This window comes from Lathyrus oleraceus, chromosome 3 (genome assembly GCF_024323335.1).
Source record: "Lathyrus oleraceus cultivar Zhongwan6 chromosome 3, CAAS_Psat_ZW6_1.0, whole genome shotgun sequence".
Lineage (NCBI taxonomy): Eukaryota > Viridiplantae > Streptophyta > Magnoliopsida > Fabales > Fabaceae > Lathyrus > Lathyrus oleraceus.
The window spans coordinates 212,542,225-212,565,591 of NC_066581.1; the positions used below are offsets into that span (position 1 = coordinate 212,542,225).

Sequence of the window (23,367 nt, forward strand, 5' to 3'; positions counted from 1 at the left end):
CATAGACCTGTTCAAAACATAAATGCATGATATGGATCGATCCATGGTCATATGCATCGACACATACTGATGCTATTTGAATTAAATGCATTTTTTCTCTCTCATGGATCGACACATCAACCACACTTATCACATCCTATCTCAAGACTTCATATCAGCAGTACCCATACCTCCCAAAACCAGCGGCTAACCCTAATCTCCCTCATCATCACTCAATCTAAAACCCTAAACTCATTCCACTTTCCCTCACCCTTTCATCACAATGCCTCCACGAACCATACCAGCTAGAGCAAAGGGAAAAGGCAAAGGAAAGGAACCAGTTGGTACTTCTCAGCAGCAACCAGACATTCCTCCAAATGCCTTAGACTTGCTTCATCCTGCAATTGCAAATGAGTTTGAGGTCTCCTTCAAGACAAGGTTAGTTATGAAACCCCATGTCTTTGATAAAACTGATGTTATTCATCTGCATCTAAATGATGTGGTTGAACTCCTACATGCACAAAGACTTGGGTCATTTTTGTCTACAAAGGATGATTACCATGAGGATTTCATCCGAGCTTTTTATGCTGGCCTACAATTTGGTAGAGGCTATATGTTTAGGTGTTCTATCGGTGTCAGAACATATACTTTTGAAGCTACTGATTGGGAAACAGTGTTTCAAATTCCGTCTCCGTCGCTTAATTTCAAGTCCTGGCATGACCTGTATTTTGATACTGAATTTAACATGAAGGAGTTTACTCCATCTATCTTAAAACTAGACAGACCGCTGAGTGAGGATGAACACGTCACGTCTGGTATGATTAAGAAAACTCCGCGTATTCTTTATTGGATAATCTCACACATTCTGCATCCGGCAAACAGTGGACATTCTCGGTTGGACAGGGCAAGCATACATCTCCTCTACATTCTGCAAAATAAGGTTCCCTTGAATTGGGCAAATTACTTTGTAAAACGTCTATTTTTCGTGCGCAACAACTCCAAGAATGTTGCTCTAGGTTATACTTCTCAAATAATGAAAATTATTAAGTTTTGGAATGTTGCAATCCCTCTAGTTCCTCTCCTATCTCCATCTGCTGCTCAAGAGTTTGACTCCTCCACTTTATCGCATATGGGATATCGGTGGGACAAGGACCGTAAATGCTTCTACTTCTTTGAAAGAAAATCCAAAACAAGAATCTACAATTTTGATGTTCCTTCTGAACGAATCCATGTTGTTGAAGACCAGCCTGATGAAGAAATGCAGGATGCGCATGAAGCAGATGTGGCTCCAGCTGAGGATAATGCTGGTTGGGGTGATTGGGTGCCACGAAGGTGGTCTCAACCAACTATGTGCCTGAACCTACGGCTCCTCCGTTCTCCGGTGGTACTTCATCTTCAACACCTACTGCGGACATCACTCATATGCTTCAACAAATGGAACTTTCCAACAAAGAATGTCATGAAGAGGCACGGCATTGGCATGTACAACAAAATGAGTGGCATAAGGAGCATCGTGACTGGCATGATGAGCATAGACGGATGTATCAGAATCAACACTCTTGGCACCTAGACTTGGTTAAGTGGCACCAAGTTTTCTACAATGAAATGTCTGGCTTTATGGACGACTGCCGTGAAAATCCTGGTATTATGGACATATTTAGAAGTATTGAAGTTCAGGACCGGTTTAGGCACTACTCCTTCATGGGCCAAAATCCAGACACAATGCCTCCTCCTCCGCCTCCGCCAAGCTTCAGAGATCCTGATAGAGATGATGAGGAGTCCTGTGGTGGCCACAATCCCCATTAACCAATCACCATTTAATTTCACTGCATTTCATCTCATGCTGCTCAAGTTTTATTTGAATTGTTGCAAAATATATGATTTAGCTTATGTAATTCTTAAACTCGTTCTACTCCTTAAATGTTTTTCACTTTCTGTTTACCTCTATTGTTATTGCCCTTATTTGTCATTCTTTGTGAGTGATTCTTTACTTTGAAGCTTCCTTCTTTGTGATTGCTAGCTTTTTTTATCAATTTTTTGCCATGTCCTGCTACAACATGCTGCCTTGATAAACCTGTTTCTTCCTCTTTTTGATGTTGACAAAGGGGGAGAAATGCAGATATGCACAAACTCAGGGGGAGTATCACACATCATGCCAAAAATTTGCCATCATCAAAAATGGGGAGTTTGTGAGCAAATTCTTTACTTTGAATAAATTTTGAATGATAGCAAATTGTGTGATCATCATCCAAATGTTGGCTGTGCATTATCTTACATGATTCATCTGTGTTTTTATCCCATTCTATTGTTGCATGACTGTACATAAAGACCCACATTGATACATCTCTTAAAAGAACTCATAAAATCTATTTTGTGTCAGTATGTATCAACACATAATCCTATGCATCGATCCATACAGTATGTTGTAAACCACAAAATTCTTTTGTTCAGTATGTATCGATCCATACGAGTCATGTATCGATACATGGACATGCAAAATGCTCTATGGATCGATCCATACGAGCCTTGCATCGATCCATGTTAGTTGAAATGTCCTATGTATCAATACATACGAATTATGCATCGATCCATGTTAGTTGAAAAGTCCTGTGTATCAATACATACGAATTATGCATCGATCCATGCTTACTTAATTTCCCCAAAAACTCATTAATCTTACAGTATGTATCGATGCATAACCTCATGTATCAATACATAAGTCTGTTTTATGTTCTAACAACTTCTGTTTTGCATATAAAAGAAATGTTGTGACAGCAGTGAAAAAAAAACGAATTCTAAGAGGGAAAAACAGTTGAGACACCAATCAAAGGAGTGTGTAGCAGCAATTGTTTGAGCAATTAGAAACCTGAAAGAGACTTCATCTTCTCCATCTTCTCAATCTCTTTTCTTCAAGAACATCAACACATAATCATTCTTGTTCTTTGGATTAAAGGATCAACGAGATTACGTTCAGTGGTACGATCAAGGATCTAGCTGAGGTTTTCAGTGGAACGATCGAGGATCTAGCTGAGTTGAAGATTGAAGGGGGTTTCGAGGAAAAACCTACTGGTTTGTCCTTCAAGAACTGGAGTGTTCTTGCGGGTTTGTTAGTCACGTTTGCAGAACAGATTCAGCCGCAACGTTGCGTTTGGAAATCGGGGGATTTCGCAAACAGGCCGTGGAACCGGTGAATTGTTTGCAATTTCTTGCAAGAAATTCTTGATCGAGCTCAGATCAAGTGAAGGTTTTATACAAGAAGAAGATCTTGGGATTTAGAATTTTGTCTGTGTATTGAAACCTTGTATCAACGAATTCGGCATTATTGATAATTACAGTTCTCAATTTCATTTGAAATTGAGAGGGAGACGTACCCACACGCGAGGACGACGTGGGGAACTTCCTTACCAAATCTCTGCGTATCGTATTCTTTCCTTATCTCTCTTTACGTTTTCAACAGTTTCGCAATTTCAGATAGTGTGTTGTGGCTGCACTTTTTGCGATACAATAGTGGCAAGAAAACTTCTTTAACTAAAGTCCACTGTTGTTCATTATTGATCACAGACACACCAACTGTTTGACAAAACTGTTAGCTGAATTTTATTCATTGGAAATAGGATTCAGTGATAAGTGCATTCAATTTGATAAGATTTAGTGTTAATATTTTCTGTCATTCTAATTCAAAATCCAACAATAAATTCGCGTGTCCAGTTGTCATACCCCAAAATTTGCCCATTTACATTTCAAGACATTTTTCAAGGCATTCCGACTCATTTTCATGACACTAATCTTAAGGGAACGAAGGCCCAGCTCGCGAATGACCCAAACTGACCTATTCGCTACACGCTCGCCTAGTGATAACATGAAAGTGGTTTATTTGGAAGCACAAGTAAAAATGGAGGAAAAGAGGTGCAAAAAGGAGAGAAAACGAACCAAATAGCAAAGCCCAGCCCAAAGCGCAAGCCACAAATGTTGTGCTTGTGACGGACGTCACGGAGGGCGTGACGAGCGTCACGCAAAGTGGCCTTGTGACGGACGTCACACATGGTGTGACGAGCGTCACACCACTACCCTACTTTTTGGGCGCAAGTAACGCCTCAGAGACTTGAAGAGACGTTGAGGAGTGTTGGGCCCTATATCCACGCCATGAAATTAGCCACGTTGAAGAGCTCTTGGCAGCAAGTAGTTACTTAATGGTACCAATATAAATAGCCACGAAGAAAACCTAGAAGGGAGGCTTTTTCCACATTTTTCCTTTGCCGTTTTCACTTTTGCATATTTTCTTTTCCAGCAGCTTAGGCATTGTTTTTCCTACGAGTTCTACACTATTTTCCTTGCAATTTCCTATTTCCTTTTAGCATTTAGTTAATTCTTTTCGCATAATAGTTTCTACAACGGAAATTATTGTGTACCTTTTTACCGGATCTAACCTTACGTTAGGATCTAGTTTATTTCCTTCGTTTTAATTTGTTGTTTAATTGAAGAATCCAAGAACAAATCCTACCGGCTTGTGGTGGAGTGTTCAGGACTACTGTTTAACTTATTCCGAATAACCCCAAAGGAAACCCTGAAGGAAAAGCCGGCGGCACCGCTCAATTCGATCTGATCGGCTAATTCAAGGTTGCAATTAAATTGCAAACAGGTTTGCGTTACTATCACCGCTTTATGTTCCGAATTCACATGTGATACCATAATTGAATTCATAAATATATTTGAGGTTTTGCATGTGGACTTAAGTATGCCTGGATACCTTGAATTGTTGTAATGGATGCCGTTGTTTTTTTTCGCTCTGTTTTGATCTTTGCCCATCTGACCCGTTTTATTATAACCATGCTCTGTTTATCTGATACTATTACTGCTTTGGTGCAACTCTTGATTGCATCCTGATTGGTATTCTAACCCGTTTGCTGAATTTTGCCAAGGTTCACATGTCCCAGGAAAAGATTGCCGTTAGGTCTTCCACTTTATCTGTGGGATACCCTTGTGGAGACTCACCCTAAATTTTAATAATTAATTTTAATGTATTATTTTTAATGTATTAATTTTAATGTATTGATTTTGATATGGAGGCTTGTCCTAATTACCTAATTGACTTTAAAATATTGCCTTTAAATAAGTGATCTTGGACCTCTCTTTTGTCTTACGATAACACGGTATTACGGTCATGTCCCGCGAATGTAGGGATACACTTAGCAAAGACCCTTCGATTAAATCATCATAAAATAAATCATGGTCCCTCGGATGTTGCCTTCGAAAATACGATTTTGTCCCTCGATGACCCTTCGGTGTAGCCTACGGTTAAATGATGATCGTCCCTTCGAATGCTAAGGTATCCTTACAACGGTTGCCTTCAATGACCTATCGATGACCCTACGGTGACCCTTAAACATCCAAAGGGTAAAATTACTTACTTCTCAATAGTAAGGATAGTTTTACCCTCATAAGGATAGGAAACGTTCATAACGATCTCAGGAAGGTATAACTCTCAATTACTGGATCATAACCTAAAACATTTTCCACCCCTCACACTTTGCAAATCCCGGAAAATCACCACTTGGTATACATTCATGCTAGAATCATTACCAAGTTACATTTTTCTAAACCGTTTTCAAAATCAAACGAGATAAACACTTTGTATACATTCATACGAGAATCATTACAAAGTTAAACTCTCTTTTTGAAACATTTTTTAAACAATTCACGAACACTTTTCAGACAAAAATATAAGTGATCCAGCAATTAAGAGCCCATGGATAACCATGGATACAAAGGGTGCTAACACCTTCCCTTTGTATAATGTACCTCCCGAACCCAAAATCTATTGAGGTCTTTCCTGTTCTTTTCCACCTTTCCTTATTGGATAAAAGAAAAGTCGGTGGCGACTCTTGCTATCCGCGACATTGCGATAAAGAGCAAAATATCCCAAGTCAGTTCACCGTATGACAGAACTGGCGACTCTGCTGGGGAAACTTTAAAAAGAGAGGTTACCTTAAAAACAAGATCACTTATTCCAAATTGTCTGATTTACTTTTAAGGGATTGCTTGGGTATCCTATGCTTGAGTGAAAGATCCTACACCCGGATCTAGTGTACCTTAGGTAAGTAGCAATAGATCATCGCGACTATCCGGCGTATACTGGAATGGTTAAAATGATGGCTACGGTTAATGTGACACTTTGGTGGTCCTGATGTTCCTCATGTTACTTGAGGAAAAATTTGGCTTCCGCGTGGTGTCATCAAAGCATTAACCAGACCTTTAGAACCCTAATTGACTCATCCTGGCCATTAGAAAGTAGTGAGCTAACTGACTTCGGTTCCGACTGGGGCTTGGTTGAGACTCGATACTACACTCCTTGAGATTGGACTTTAGGGAAGCTTCGGTCAACCACTTGGCGTTGCACTGAAGTGGACTTAAAGGAAAGTCAATGATTGGAGATCCTTTTAGAACCCGGTTACTATTCTAGGACAGGTTGAACCAACCAAACTTCAGTGGGGAGGGTACTTACCTATGGCACTCATGCAAGCTTAAAACCTAGGAATGATGGTTGTGTGACTTGTTTGTGCTTGTTGTTTACTTAACATCATAACATCATAACATCATAACATCATGGCATTGTACTAACCATTTCAAGGACTTAGGGATTTAACTTTGCTCTGTATTGTATGAAAAAAAAAAAAAAAAAAAAAACAAAAAAAAAACAAAAAAAAAAAGTTTCCCTTTTCGGTAGTTTATGCAAAGTTAAATTCCAAAAGGCCTTGAAAACATTCCATGCATTACATAGCATAACATAGCATAACAGGTACTCTAAAGGGATCAGTGTTCTCATGGTTTTCCTCCACACAGAAAAATGGACCTCGAACAAACTGTCAAGGATCTCCATGCTCAGAATGCTCAACTCCAGGAGATGATCTTGAACTTATCCAGGGGGCAGGAGGAACTGAAGGCTCTTTTGGTCGAAAAGAAGAAAGACAAGAAGGCTGTGAGTTTCATTAACCCAGGAAGAAGGCGTAAAGGACAGGCTACGAGAATCAAGTTTGGAATCCCGAACGGTCCAGAGGATGAGGCGGAGAATGATTCAGAGGAAGAGGATGCTGATTTCTCCAACCCTGAGGATGATGATGAGAAGTATGAAAATGAACAGTACTCTCCGAGAGATGATAAGTACAAGTTGCTGGAAGAACGCATGCTAGCTATGGAAGGTCAGAAGGCGCCCGGTCTGGATTTTGAAAGTTTGGGTCTAGTCTCCGATGTGATCATTCCTCGCAAATTCAAGGTCCCCGCTTTCACTCAGTATGATGGGGCATCTTGTCCTCAGATGCATCTGAGAGCTTACGTGAGAAAGATTCAGCCGTATACCACTAATAAGAAGCTCTGGATCCATTTCTTCCAAGAGAGTCTGTCTGGCACACAATTGGAGTGGTATTATCAGCTCGAGAGCTCTGACATCCACACATGGACTGATTTAGCAACTGCTTTCTATAAACAGTACCAGTATAATTCTGAACTAGCGCCTACTCGGCTACAGTTGCAGAATATGACTATGGGATCTAAAGAAAGTTTCAAAGAATATGCTCAAAAGTGGAGAGATTTGGCTGGCAGAGTCAAACCCCCCATGACTGACCGAGAATTAATGGACATGTTCATGAGCACACTGACTGGCCCATTCTACAGCCATCTATTAAGGAGTTCCTCATTGGGTTTCACTGAACTTATATTAACAGGTGAACATGTTGAAAGTGGCATTCGAAGTGGGAAGATACAGGTGACTACCTTTGATCCTCCGGAGACTCCTAATGGCATCACTGCCCCTCTGCCTAATCCTGACGAGACTGTCAATGCTGTGGAAGATACTGATAACGATTATGACTTGGATAGCTGGATTTTCCCAACAATTGGTGACGGACCCAATAATTGGAAGGCTGAAGACACTATCCCGATTTCCTTTAGTCAGGAGTAATTGTTATTGCTATTTTTATGTTTCAAAGCATTGTGTCTATACCCGGGGCATAATAGCTAATTTTTCAAGGGTTTTGTCATTTCATAAGCATATTCATATTCAATAAATCAATGGACTTTTTGCATTCAAATGTTGCGCTCTTTATCTTTCCTGTCATTTTTCAAACAAGCTATGTTTTCTTGCACACACTCACGTAACAATTTGCCGATCCATATCCACTCTGGATCCTGTTGGTAATGACTCTGCTACTGTTCATTATGACTTTGAAAATCCGATCTACCAAGCCGAGGATGGAAGTGAGGAAGATTGTGAAGTCCCTAGAGAACTTGCCAGACTGGTACTACAAAAGACTATACAGCCGCATGAGGAATCAATTGAAATTGTAAATCTGGGTACTGAAATAAACAAGAGAGAAGTCAGAAGTTTCTTGGGGCACTCGAATTACATTGCCCGATTCATTCCACACTTGACTGCTACCTGCAAACCCATCTTCAAATTACTAAAAAAGAAAAATCAAGAGATGGTATGGAATGATGAATGACAAAATCAAGAAGTATCCCCAAGAACCTCCAGTTCCGATGCCACCAGTTGAAGGAAGACCTTTAATCACCTATTTGACCGTGTTAGAAAATTCAATAGGGTGTGCTGGGGCAACATGACGAGTCTGGTCGAAAAGAGCATGCCATACACTGCCTTAGCAAAAGGTACCGACTGTGAAACAAGATACTCACAGCTCGAGAAAGCTTGCTACGCTTTGGCCTAGGCTGCTCGCCGACTAAGATAGTATATGTTGAATCATACCACTTTATTGATTTCTAAGATGGATTCTATCAAATATCTACTTGAGAAACCTGCTGTCTCCTGAGAGAGTTATCACTGATAATGGTACTAAACTGAACTCTACACGCAGTTCAAAATAAAGCACCATGACTCTTCTCTGTACCGGCCAAAGACGAACGGCGTCGTGGAGACTGCTAATAAGAATATCAAGAAGATCATACAAAAAACGACATAACGTACAAAAACTGGCATGAGATGTTACCTCTTGCTCTTCATGGTTACCGCACTTCGACAGGGGCAACCCCTTTCTCTTTAATGGAAGCCGTTTTACCAGTGGAAGTTCAGATTCCCTCTCTAAGAATCATGAAAGATGCAGGCTTAGATGAGGATGAAAGGATTCAAACTCGACTCGATCAGATAAATTTGATTGATGAAAAGAGACTTGCGGCTGTTTGTCATGGGCAGATATATCAGAAGCGCATGACCCAGGCATTTAACAAAAAGGTCAAGAGACGAGTGTACCAAATCGGCGACTTAGTTATCAAGCGTATCATTCTACCACAAGGTGATCCCAGGGGAAAATGGACTCCCACATACGAAGGGTCATTTGTGGTTAAGAAAGTATTCTCTGGTGGAGCCATGATACTAGCTACAATGGACGGCGAAGACTTCTCGCATCCCGTAAACGCAGACATAGTCAAAAAATACTACGCATAAAAGAGACCCGCTAGGTCGACGTACCTAGGCAAAAGTAAGGGCATCCCGGCGAACCAAAAGGGTTCGGGCAAAAAATTAGGGATAAACATATAAAGACATACACCCGGCAAGTCGAAAACCTGAAAAGGCGGCTTGAGCAAAAAAAGGGTATCCCGGTGGACTGAAAACCTGAAAAGGCGGTCCAGGCAAAAATTAGGGATTAAAGCGTATGACTATGCCCCGTTCTCTGTCTGCTTCAACCAAGTTCAAGGGACTGAACAAGCCAATCACTTTCATCCGACAGCAGGAGATGAGAGGCTTGAAGACATAATGACAGTAGTGGAATTAAAATCAACAGGACTTTTTCTGCATAGCTTTGTCTTCGTTTCTTAACGATTTCCTCTTACTAGGATTTCTGTCTCCTTGTACACAAATTGCCTGTTTATAGGCCCTCTTTCTAAATCAATACAATTCTGTTTCAAAAAAAAAATGCTTTTGTTTTACTTTCTCTATTTTGTTTGCATAAACGTCCATTGATTTAACTTGAATTGATATATGCATTTGAATATGATCAATGTTTATCAAAATACATGCATGGAATGGCAATAGCAATTACTACCCGAATTCAGGATCAAGGAGAAGGTCTAACCATGCTTCCAATGAATCCGCTACCAATCTTATTCTCCCCAGCAAGCTTGTTTTTCCTCAGGAGAAATTGGCATTATTCCCCGGGCAACGCCAATTATTCCCCAGAAGAGGTTGGCGTCACCAGACAGACTAGTCATCTCTTCCACTCCCAGCCAGGCTCTGTCGAATATTTCTACCATCAGACAAGGATCAAGTATCCCCAGCTGGGAAGGGGTCATCAATGCAAATATCTCCGACCAGAAGACCGAGATTCATTTCCCCAGTAGAGCCCCCTGGAAGAACGTTTCAGACACATAGTGCATTCATTACATCACTTCACATCACATACCTACATACAATGTTCATTCCGCATCATATACATTACATCATTTCATAACATATACATGTATACAATGCTCTCATTTATTCCAGACGCATAATTCACTCATTACATCATTTCACAGCATACGCATGCATACAACATTTGCATCTCATGCATCATGACATGGCATGAAGCTAACTTTATTTTTCAGGTCAATTATCCTCCTGACATAGTCAAAACAAAGGTCCATTCAGACGGACATCTTTATCAATTACTTTCAAGATTCAACTATATCCCTCAGATACTGCCTAGCGTACGGTATATTCCGAAGTGTAGTCTAGTGTACGACTACTTTCTTCTTCAGATACATCTTTCAGATATACTCCATGTCAACATTCATTCAGACATCCTCCTAACGATGGCATCTATAAGTACATCCCAGACATTTATTGCAAATACAACATATACAAATACTATCAGATACAGCCTAACGTACGGTTCACTCTGATTCAGCTCAACATATGACTCTTTCAACTCAGATGCGATCTAGCGTACGATCCATTCTAACCTTCAACAACTCAGATGCGATCTAGCGTACGATCCATTCTGACCTTCAACAACTCACATACAGTCTAATGTACGACCAAGTTAGACCTTCAAGTCCTCAGAGGCCACTCAAATACAGTCTAATGTACGACCAAGTTAGACCTTCAAGTCCTCAGAGGCCACTCAAATACAGTCTAATGTACGACCAAGTTAGACCTTCAAGTCAGATTCTGCAAATACAGTCTAATGTACGACCAAGTTAGACCTTCAAGTCAGATTCTGCAAATACAGTCTAATGTACGACCAAGTTAGACCTTCAAATCTTCAAATGCGGCTCAAATGCAGTCTAATGTACGACCAAGTTAGACCAGATGCTGCTCAAATACAGTCTAATGTACGACCAAGTTAGACCCTCATCCCTTGCTCAGGTGCTACCTTCGGACAGGTACATTCCTGAATGGTAGGCTGGTATACGGCTACTCCCCTTGCTCAGGTGCTACCTTCGGACAGGTACATTCCTGAATGGTAGTCTGGTATACGGCTACTTCCCTTGCTCAGGTGCTACCTTCGGACAGGTACATTCCTGAATGGTAGTCTGGTATACGGCTACTTCCCTTGCTCAGGTGCTACCTTCGGACAGGTACATTCCTGAATGGTAGTCTAGTATACGGCTACTCCCCTTGCTCAGGTGCTACCTTCGGACAGGTACATTCCTGAATGGTAGTCTGGTATACGGCTACTCCCCTTGCTCAGGTGCTACCTTCGGACAGGTACATTCCTGAATGGTAGTCTGGTATACGGCTACCCCCTTTACTCAGATGCTACCTTCGGACAGGTACATTTCTGAATGGTAGTCTGGTATACGACTACTCCCTCTTCAAGCAGATTCAGCCTAACGGACGGCTCATTCTGCAATTCAGAACCGATCTAGCGTACGATCCGTTCTGATCTTTCATCCCCATCAAAGTCATCCGCCTAACGAACAGCTCACTCTGATACCCAGATATGGTCCAGTGTATGATCCATTCTGATCCCTTATCCCCAGCAGCATATAGCATACTCTGACTCCCCAGCAAAGTCAACAGCATGATGGATGATTCACTATACGGTCTAGCGTATGACCCGGTATGACGTCCATGTCTTCAGACATTGTCTAACGTACGACACAATCTGGAAATCTCCTCATCAAACTACCTGGATGGCATCTTTAAGCCCATCTCCACCAAGACTAATTGGCAAGTGCAAATTTTTGGGGCATTCTAGTGTTCAATAATCTTTCACCTCCAGACCACGAACGGTACACACCATTCTAACTCTCTCGGTTCAAGAATATTGAACAGGGGCAGCTGTCATACCCCAAAATTTGCCCATTTATATTTCAAGACATTTTTCAAGGCATTCCGACTCATTTTCATGACACTAATCTTAAGGGAACGAAGGCCCAGCTCGCGAATGACCCAAACTGACCTATTCGCTACACGCTCGCCTAGTGATAACATGAAAGTGGTTTATTTGGAAGCACAAGTAAAAATGGAGGAAAAGAGGTGCAAAAAGGAGAGAAAACGAACCAAATAGCAAAGCCCAGCCCAAAGCGCAAGCCACAAATGTTGTGCTTGTGACGGACGTCACGGAGGGCGTGACGAGCGTCACGCAAAGCGGCCTTGTGACGGACGTCACACATGGTGTGACGAGCGTCACACCACTACCCTACTTTTTGGGCGCAAGTAACGCCTCAGAGACTTGAAGAGACGTTGAGGAGTGTTGGGCCCTATATCCACGCCATGAAATTAGCCACGTTGAAGAGCTCTTGGCAGCAAGTAGTTACTTAATGGTACCAATATAAATAGCCACGAAGAAAACCTAGAAGGGAGGCTTTTTCCACATTTTTCCTTTGCCGTTTTCACTTTTGCATATTTTCTTTTCCAGCAGCTTAGGCATTGTTTTTCCTACGAGTTCTACACTATTTTCCTTGCAATTTCCTATTTCCTTTTAGCATTTAGTTAATTCTTTTCGCACAATAGTTTCTACAACGGAAATTATTGTGTACCTTTTTACCGGATCTAACCTTACGTTAGGATCTAGTTTATTTCCTTCGTTTTAATTTGTTGTTTAATTGAAGAATCCAAGAACAAATCCTACCGGCTTGTGGTGGAGTGTTCAGGACTACTGTTTAACTTATTCCGAATAACCCCAAAGGAAACCCTGAAGGAAAAGCCGGCGGCACCGCTCAATTCGATCCGATCGGCTAATTCAAGGTTGCAATTAAATTGCAAACAGGTTTGCGTTACTATCACCGCTTTATGTTCCGAATTCACATGTGATACCATAATTGAATTCATAAATATATTTGAGGTTTTGCATGTGGACTTAAGTATGCCTGGATACCTTGAATTGTTGTAATGGATGCCGTTGTTTTTTTTCGCTCTGTTTTGATCTTTGCCCATCTGACCCGTTTTATTATAACCATGCTCTGTTTATCTGATACTATTACTGCTTTGGTGCAACTCTTGATTGCATCCTGATTGGTATTCTAACCCGTTTGCTGAATTTTGCCAAGGTTCACATGTCCCAGGAAAAGATTGCCGTTAGGTCTTCCACTTTATCTGTGGGATACCCTTGTGGAGACTCACCCTAAATTTTAATAATTAATTTTAATGTATTATTTTTAATGTATTAATTTTAATGTATTGATTTTGATATGGAGGCTTGTCCTAATTACCTAATTGACTTTAAAATATTGCCTTTAAATAAGTGATCTTGGACCTCTCTTTTGTCTTACGATAACACGGTATTACGGTCATGTCCCGCGAATGTAGGGATACACTTAGCAAAGACCCTTCGATTAAATCATCATAAAATAAATCATGGTCCCTCGGATGTTGCCTTCGAAAATACGATTTTGTCCCTCGATGACCCTTCGGTGTAGCCTACGGTTAAATGATGATCGTCCCTTCGAATGCTAAGGTATCCTTACAACGGTTGCCTTCAATGACCTATCGATGACCCTACGGTGACCCTTAAACATCCAAAGGGTAAAATTACTTACTTCTCAATAGTAAGGATAGTTTTACCCTCATAAGGATAGGAAACGTTCATAACGACCTCAGGAAGGTATAACTCTCAATTACTGGATCATAACCTAAAACATTTTCCACCCCTCACACTTTGCAAATCCTGGAAAATCACCACTTGGTATACATTCATGCTAGAATCATTACCAAGTTACATTTTTCTAAACCGTTTTCAAAATCAAACGAGATAAACACTTTGTATACATTCATACGAGAATCATTACAAAGTTAAACTCTCTTTTCGAAACATTTTTTAAACAATTCACGAACACTTTTCAGACAAAAATATAAGTGATCCAGCAATTAAGAGCCCATGGATAACCATGGATACAAAGGGTGCTAACACCTTCCCTTTGTATAATGTACCTCCCGAACCCAAAATCTATTGAGGTCTTTCCTGTTCTTTTCCACCTTTCCTTATTGGATAAAAGAAAAGTCGGTGGCGACTCTTGCTATCCGCGACATTGCGATAAAGAGCAAAATATCCCAAGTCAGTTCACCGTATGACACCAGTTTTCTAGCAGCGGTTCAGAATAGACGGAAGTCGATTCGGGACTGAAATTTTCCGCTAAGTATCAATAGCTCTGATAAAATTTTAAATCCGTTTATATTAAAAGAGGTGATCTATTTGTCGCATCCGCGAAAAACAACCGGCGGGACTCAAATAAAAAACACAACACAGAGCCGCCACTGCGCGTTATTTATCCCAAAATAGGGAAAGGAAACGCTCAGAGAAACCTGGAAAGGAAATGGTCTCGCGACCAAAGAGAAAGGGTAAGGGAGTCGGTTACGCAAGGGGAAGGTATTAGCACCCCTCACGTCCGTCGTACTCGACGGGATCCACGTTCTAAAAGAAAGAATAGGTTGCTAAAACATCACACACACACGCACCAAAGACAACACAGGTGGGGTTAAGAAGAAGAGAGCTCGATAGTAGGGGTGTTCAGATCCAATCCAATCCAAAAAAAAAACCAAAAACCGAACCGAAAAAACCGAAATCCAAAAAAACCGATTTTTTTTGGATGTATTTGGATCACCATGTTGCATAACCGATCGGTTCGGTTCGGTTTACGGTTGGCTTCATGAAAACCGAACCGGTCCAAACCGAACCGGTATTACTTCCATTTACTCATCCTATTAAATTAATTATGTTAGCCACCACTAATTTCTCTAGAGAATCTCAATCACTTCTGTAGTTTCCCTATTCAGATTTTGAATTATACGCAAAATTAAATACAATGAATGCTATTCATTGTTATTATAACCGCAAGAAATTCAATTTCGGCTCAACGTTAAAGTTGAATCATGGCCTTTCTTCTTCTTCAGTTCTCTATTTAAGGTCTGTATCTCCTCTTTCAATTTCAATCACTTTTCATCAAAAGAAAAAAAAAGTCTAAATCAACATTCATCTCAATTAGTTTTCTGAATTATACTATCAGTAAGCAAGTTTCTTAATTTTTTGATTTTGTCTTTTTTGTACTTTATACTTTTGTTCGATCAGATTTTCTAAAGTTGTACTAATTTTTATCCTTTTGTAAAGTTGTTCTAATTTGTGTTGTTGAAATCTTATTTAAAATTAACTTACTTATGTTCTAAATTTTATAACACTAGTTTACTAAAAATTATTTTCATTAGTTTTCTGATGTGAAATCGTTTCATGTTGGTTATAACAGTAACAAATTTTATTTAGTTTTTCATAATTTCTTCAAGGTCTATTCTTTGTTAGTTTTTCATATTTTGTTTCATAACTTTTTCATAATATATTCTTATTAGCTTTTTTTACAACTAGCTGTTTATACTTTGTTCTAATTTTAAGTTTGATCTATTTTTACAGGAATGAGCCAAACTGATCCTGTAACTCAATCTGATATTGTCAACAACCTTATTCAGGTATCAAAAATTAATTTTAAGTGGATTATTTTACCTTTGAAAATGTTGGTTAATGTTACAATGGTGTAATATTGTGTTTCCTATTTTATAGGCTGAAACAACTGAAGCTCCACCTCCATCGGTACAAAGTAGTGAAACAAACAATGATGAAGAAAATGCTAACAAGAAAAGAAAGGTTGGAGAAGCTTCCAATGATTCTAATGTTATAGCTGGAGATTCAGGTAACAGAAAACCTATTAAATCTAGATCTTGGACTTGGGAACATTTTACAAAAATAGGATCAAGAGCTAAGTGTAATTGGTGTGATGTAACATATGCTGCTGATTCACAAAGAAATGGCACTAGTAATTTAAAACACCATTTGCTGCATCAGTGTAAGAAGTTTCCAAAAGAGTCTCTTGATCCCACTCAACAGACTCTTGTTCTTCAACAATTGAAAAAAGAAGATGGGAATGGATCTAGTAGTGTTTTCACTGGTGTTCATTTTGATGCCGAGGCATGTAGGAAAGCTTTAGCTAGGATGATTATTGTTGATGAGTTGCCTTTTAAGTTTGTTGAGGGAGAGGGGTTTCTTCATTTTATGAGTGTTGTGCAACCTAAACTCTCAATTCCTAAAAGGATTACAATTGCTAGAGATTGTTGGGATTTGTACACGAGTGAGAAACATAAGTTAAAAAGTGTGCTAAATAAATCAAATCAATGTGTCTGTCTTACAACTGATTGTTGGACATCTGTTCAAAATTTGAGTTATCTTTGTCTCACTGCACATTTCATTGATCATGATTGGAAAATCCATAAAAGGATTCTGAATTTTTGTCCAATTGTGAATCACAAAGGAGTAACCATCGGCAAAAAAATTGAAAAATGTTTGGAGGAATGGCTAATAGGTAATGTTTTCACCATTACGGTTGATAATGCTAGTTCTAACGATGTTGCTATAACTTACTTGAAAAATACAATTAACGATTGGAATTCTCATCCATTGAAAGGGGGACATATGCATGTTCGCTGTTGTGCACATATTCTGAATCTTGTGGTCCAAGATGGGCTGGAAGACTATCATTCTTCAATTAGTAAGATTAGGAATGCTGTTAGATATGTTCGTGCATCTCCGGGTCGTATGGATAGGTTTAAAACTTGCATTAAGGAAGTTAGGTTACAAGAAAAATCAATTGTTCAGTTGGATGTTTCCACTAGGTGGAATTCCACATATATTATGCTTGAAAGTGCATTGAAGTTTCAAAAGGCATTTAAGAGATTGAGTGAGAAGTGTGCTGATTTTGTGCTGATGAAAGATGGTATTCCTAATAAAGAGGATTGGGATAATGCAAAATGCTTTGTTAATTTTTTGAAAATATTTTTGATATCACAAAGAAGGTTTCAGGTAGTACTTTTGTGACCTCTTCTCAATATTTTAATGAGCATATTAAGATATTGACTACCTTGAACGGGTGGATAGAATTAAAAAGTTCAGACAACTTGCTTGGAATTATGGCTGAAAATATGAAAGTTAAGTATGATAAATATTGGGGTAAGGTTGAAAAAATGAATATGTTGATCTTTGTTGCTGTTGTGTTTGATCCTCGACATAAGATGCAGTTTGTTAGGTGGGGATTGAACAGGGCATATCCAAATGATGTTGCTGTATCTTTGTATAAAAAAACGGAGGAGACATTAAATAAAATATTTGAGAGTTATAGGCTTTTCCTTGGTAACGGTCAAACTGAAAATGTTACACATTCCACTCAAGAAGTAGAGTTGGTAGAACTTAAAGCACCAGAGGATGCATTTGCTTTAGAGGTTGAGATGGACATGAATCTTAATGAGAGCATGCAGAAAAATGAATTGGATTTGTATCTCATGGAGAATTTGGAGAAGAAAGGTCCTGGTTTTGATATCTTGAATTGGTGGAAGGTGAATTCCAACAAGTATCCTATTCTTGGTCAAATGGCTAGAGATATATTGGCCATTCCTGTATCTACTGTAGCTTCAGAGTCTGCCTTCTCTACCGGAGGTAGAGTGCTTACTTGCTATAGAAGTTCTCTTACGCCAAAAACAGTTGAAGCTTTAATTTGTACACAAAATTGGTGTAAATCTTCCCCGGTGTCGGTGGATATTGAAGAGCTTGTGAATGAGTTAGAAAATCTGGAATTAGGTAATTTACTTATAACTTATATTATTTTTTGTTGAGCATTGTTTATCTTTTATATTGAGTAATATTTATCTTTATTTTTGTAGAACTTGCTCCAATCCCACAATTGAATGAAGGTGTATCTGATATAGACTCTGATTAGCTTTTGATATCTGAAAGAATTGGGTAGATTGTGAAGCTGGAGCAATTGCAGGATAATTATTGTGAAGCTGGAGCAATTTCAGGATAATTAGAAAATTTTAGATTTGTCTATCAATGTTGCAGGCTGTGATTTTGAAACTATCAATTATGCTGTCATTAATATTTTTCTTGAAGTTTTATTATTATATTCACTTTAATGCAGCTTTGGTATGTTACTGTCATATATATTTGTCATATATTTAATTTATATTACAAGTCTCCCTATAAGCACTAAGTAAGCAGGTCTCCATATAAAATATTTATTACAACAATGTCTATTTCGTTGGGATAGATATTGTCCATATATTATAATGAATCTTTGCAACAATGACATCAAATAGCCATATAATATGAAAATTAGATATTGTCTTAGTAGACGTTGGTGGCATAATTGTAACTGGTATTGAAATATATTCGTTTTAAATTTCACAGTGTTGATTTAAAAACCGAATAAAACCGATTCAACCGAACCGAAGTAAACCGTATAAATTGGATTGGATTGGATTGGATTTTTCTTGTTGTCATCCAAAAACCGAACCAAACCGTATGCTTTATATATTTTGGATCGGATGATATTTTGTCTCAAAACCGATCCAAACCGGACCGTGAACACCCCTACTCGATAGGACGTCGCATCCTATGCCTACGTATCTCGTCTGGAACGAGAATCAGAGCTGCCGTAGTTCGGCTCACACACGCCAAACAAACAAACAAACACACAGGCAAACATGGAGCCTGAATGCCAATCACTGGGCTTACATCAGCATCCGAACCAAAACACGCACAAAACGGCAAACGTGGAGCCCGACCGCCAATCACTGGGCTTACGTCGGCATCCGAACCAAACACACAATCAGATAACAGGTAAACACACACAAAAAGAAAAAAAAGTGCCCGGAGAGGTCTCGCACGACCTCCTGCCTACATACCTCGTCTGGAACAAGGATCAGGGCGATGTAGTTCCCCCTCAAGGGAAAGAAAATCTAGCCAGAAACCAAGGGAAGACACACTACCAGGGAGCTGTACTCGAGCCTAGTGTTGTCATGCATCATTACCCTGTGTTCAGGTTTCTACCTACTTGCACAACTGCAAACTAATCCTATCCAGGAAGAAAGCAAGCATACAAGCATACAGATCAAAACAAGCATTTCAAGCAAATATTCACATAGCACACACTATAACCAATCAAGTGAGGCTCACACAATGGGTTTGACTGCCGAAGCAAGTCATCTGTACATGGGTAGTATTCGCTCTTAACCTTGCCATTACGAGGCTAAGGTGAAGCAGATGAAAGGTGAGTGAAGATTAGACTTCACAGCTCTTATCCCTGACCAGGGAGAGCTTCAGACAAAGGAACGTGGGTCCAGAATGGAGGGACCCTTCTACGCTCAAAGACTCTGACTCGATTGTGCAACAGCACAAGATCTTGGGTTTGTGTCCCAATGCATCAACACACAGTCGTGTGAGCAGAGGGACGACTCACAGAATAGTGGGGGATAGATTGCATATCCCTTTGATCCACCAATTGCCTCTTAGAGGTCTTTACCTGCTTGGCACAAATGTAAACAATCACAAACATCGCCTCTTAAGGAGGACTTCAGACAGTTGCCTGGCCAAGTAACAGGCCAGGTCTTCCAGACTACATGAAGAATAGAAGTCCTACCTCAAGTGGTTTAAAAAACCAAGCAGCAGCAAGCAAGTTCTTAAAGAACTGTAAGCGACTAAATGTACCTGAAATCAATCAAGTATCATCAGTACTCAGACAGACAAACAATAAACAGCAAATGTTAATCAGTTAATCTGTACAAAGCAACACAAGTTAGTGCACACAAATGCAAGCTATAAGCTCAAGCTCAAGCTTCACAACCTACAAAACAAAGTCATGTTAGTTTTCAACATCAAACAATCTCAATTTAATTGACTTGAATCATTCTCCTTAAGCATTGTGCATTTCATCCTGAAAAGCCAAACCAAATGTGAGAAACTGGACCACTAGGCCAAGCCTAGGGTCCAAAAGGGAGAAAAAATTCTAAACAGCAAGCAATTCTCAACCAAAACCAAATTAATGCAAATAGAAAGCAAATGCAATTGATCCCATACTCATATCATTCACCACATTCATTTCATGACCAAAACATCACAAACTAGGTCAAATGCAACATCCAATGTCCAAACAGAATAACTTCAATCAAAAGCATACCAAAACAATTCCAAAAATCCTCAAATAATTTACACCTAAACAGGACATATTCAAGGTATGGCATGTCAATTTTCAGCTCAATTGGACAAAAGGAACTAGGCCAATGAAAATCAAGAAATCTAGACAAGATTATGTAAGCCAATTCAAGGTATCAACACATACATTCACTTCAAAAATTCATAACAGAGTGAGAACAATTAAGAAATGAATGGGACCAAAACAGTGATGTCCTACAATGTGTCAACAATCAGCATACCAAATTTCATCTTCATCCAAAACCATATGAGAATTTAACACAAGATATACAAACATGTGTCACATAAGGTTGCACAATGAACCATCAGAGAAGAAAAATATCAATCAAATTGAAAATGCCACAGAAAAATCCAGAAATATTCACATAACATCTCAACATATCAATAATCATCCATGCAAAACTTCAATCCAATCCAACATCTCTAGGTCATGCAAATAAATCCAGAAAGTTGACCTAGCTAGGTGTGACACAAATTGTCACACCTAGATTCAAAAAATCATATCTCACTCCTCAGGTATCCAAAAATCACAAACTTTATATGTAAATCACCATCAACATGTCCAGAATGAGCACAAAAAATCTCAAGAATTTCTTTTAATGTATGAGCATTTCACAATGAAAATGGAAAAACATGTAAAAAATACACACAAGTCAAAATCCAATAGGCCAGGTCAACATTTTACCATGCACAACTTGTGGAACCATACCTATAAAATTCTAGGGAAAAATTGGGAACTAACAAAAAAATCCTCATAATTTTCTGATTAGCCAATATTTTTTTATTATTTTTATAAGTGTTAAATGAATTATTGGATAATTATGCAATTGATTAATTTAATTAATTTGGACCGAGTGGCAAACTTGTAATATCCATCTGCCATGCCAAAACGCGTGCGTATCATTTAAACGGTGTCGCGTTTCTATTGGCCAGTTTGAGCGGTAAACACGATTTGAAAATTGGAAGCGAGCAAACCAGATCAAACACATTAATTTTCCAGAATTCATCATCGTTTTTCATCAACTTTTCCAGAAAACACATGAACACATGAACATCAAATTCTCACCAAAATCAACATGCTTATAACCGTTGGAACCGTATGAACACCAGGATCACGAATATGTAATTATTTTTCCCTAATTCCTACTGTACGCACGGGATCGATCGAAAATGCAAACACACATCAAACTAAAAATCAACATAACTCTTCTCTACAGTTAATCATTTCACAAACTATTCATATCAGGATGATCTACATGGAACGAACTACAAGAAGCATATCACAATTTAAGAAACGATGAGATTCGAATTTTGGTACCTTGAATGAAGCAGTGCTCGAATCTGATGCTTTTGACTCCAATTGTCCAAAACAGATGAAGTTTGAGGATGAGGAAGTTGAATGGAAATGCTATCCTAGCTCGAACACGATCCAGATACCAGAACTCTCAAATCACCATTGCTATGCACACTTTGAACAGTTGAGATTCAGCAAGGTTATGGCACCAATTCAATGAAACAGATGTAGGTGATGATTTATGGAAGATGAATCAAAAAGAATCAAGCCAATTGATGGGGAATTCGTGGAGAAATCTTGAAAAGTAGTGATGAAGTTTTTTGATGAATTTGGAGAGAATTTGTGGTTTTGGAGAAAAAGTTTGTTAGAATCTTGAGAAATGTGATTGTAATCAGAAGTTTGTTATGATTAGGAATTTATACTCATGCTTAATCAGCTCTTAATCATGATTTAACCAAAGTGCAAGGTAATTAGCAAAAGTGTCACTTTCAAAGCAAGGGCAAAATGGTCTTTTCATATGAGCTCTGTGACAGCTCATTGACAGCACACACACTCTCAAAATGACATGTGTGATCTGTTGCAACTTGTCCCATGGCCATTGGATGTGTATTTTGGAATTTCACTATGTCATGGCAAATTGTCTAATTTTCAAATGCAATTTACAAATGACTTGTTCAAATATGAGACCTTGACATGTTATGACCATTCCAACAATTTTCAAATTGCATTTGTGAGGTGTTGCAAAAATCCCCACTCAAAAATTCTCATTATTTCTCAAGTTGGACCATTTTGCCCCTAGATTTTTAACTGTACACTTGAAATTTGACTTTTTGCATTGACCATTTTTGATGAATTCCAATTATGCACCATGAAAGTACATGTCAAATGGAGTTTGCACATAAAAAGATCACTCAATTTGGACACTCCATGTGGAAGTTATGCCCCTCTGATCATGGGTCATTTTTGAAATTGAATGGACCATAACTTGCCAACCATACATGGGAAGTTCAAGTTCTTGGACTTTTTGGAAAGGGGAGACCAAGATCTACAACTTTCATGTTGAACAAAATTTCATTTGAAGCTTTTTTGGACATGTAATTTTATGGTGAAAAACTTTCCATTTTTGGAAACTTCCATTACAAGTCACTTTCTATTTTTGGCAATTTCTTGTCTGACTTGATTTTCTCCATTCTTGAGCTTTGACATGTCAAATAACACTTGTTTCAACATGAATGAAGTATATCCAACTCATTTCCATCTCCAAATCCATTAAATCATGCACAGTTGACCACCGTTGACTTTTTCAACTGATAGATGAATTTGGCAATACACTGATCCAATTGAGCTCCAATCTTCTGATGAAATGGCTCAAGGGTGAAACCCTAGCCTCAATAAGCTCCATAAAGTCATAGAATTATCCCCATATACATCATAGACCCCATCTCCTTGCTATGCCCTGATTGGCCCAATGCAATTGATTAGGGTTGACCAGTGGTCAAAACCCTAATCTCAAGGTATCTGATCAATCACTTGAATCCTCTGGATGATATCAAGACCATGATGATGACGATGAATCATTTCAATCAAGATGAAGACCAATCTCCTTTGAGAATCACAAAACCCTAATTTGGACCTCCACAT

The 23,367-nt window shown here is 39.0% G+C and overlaps 1 pseudogene; it reads left to right on the forward strand.

Moving 5' to 3' along the window:
* Window positions 1-262: 262 nt before the first annotated feature.
* LOC127130479 (zinc finger BED domain-containing protein RICESLEEPER 2-like) lies at window positions 263-18,159 on the forward strand (annotated as a pseudogene).
* The last annotated feature ends 5,208 nt before the right edge of the window (window positions 18,160-23,367 follow it).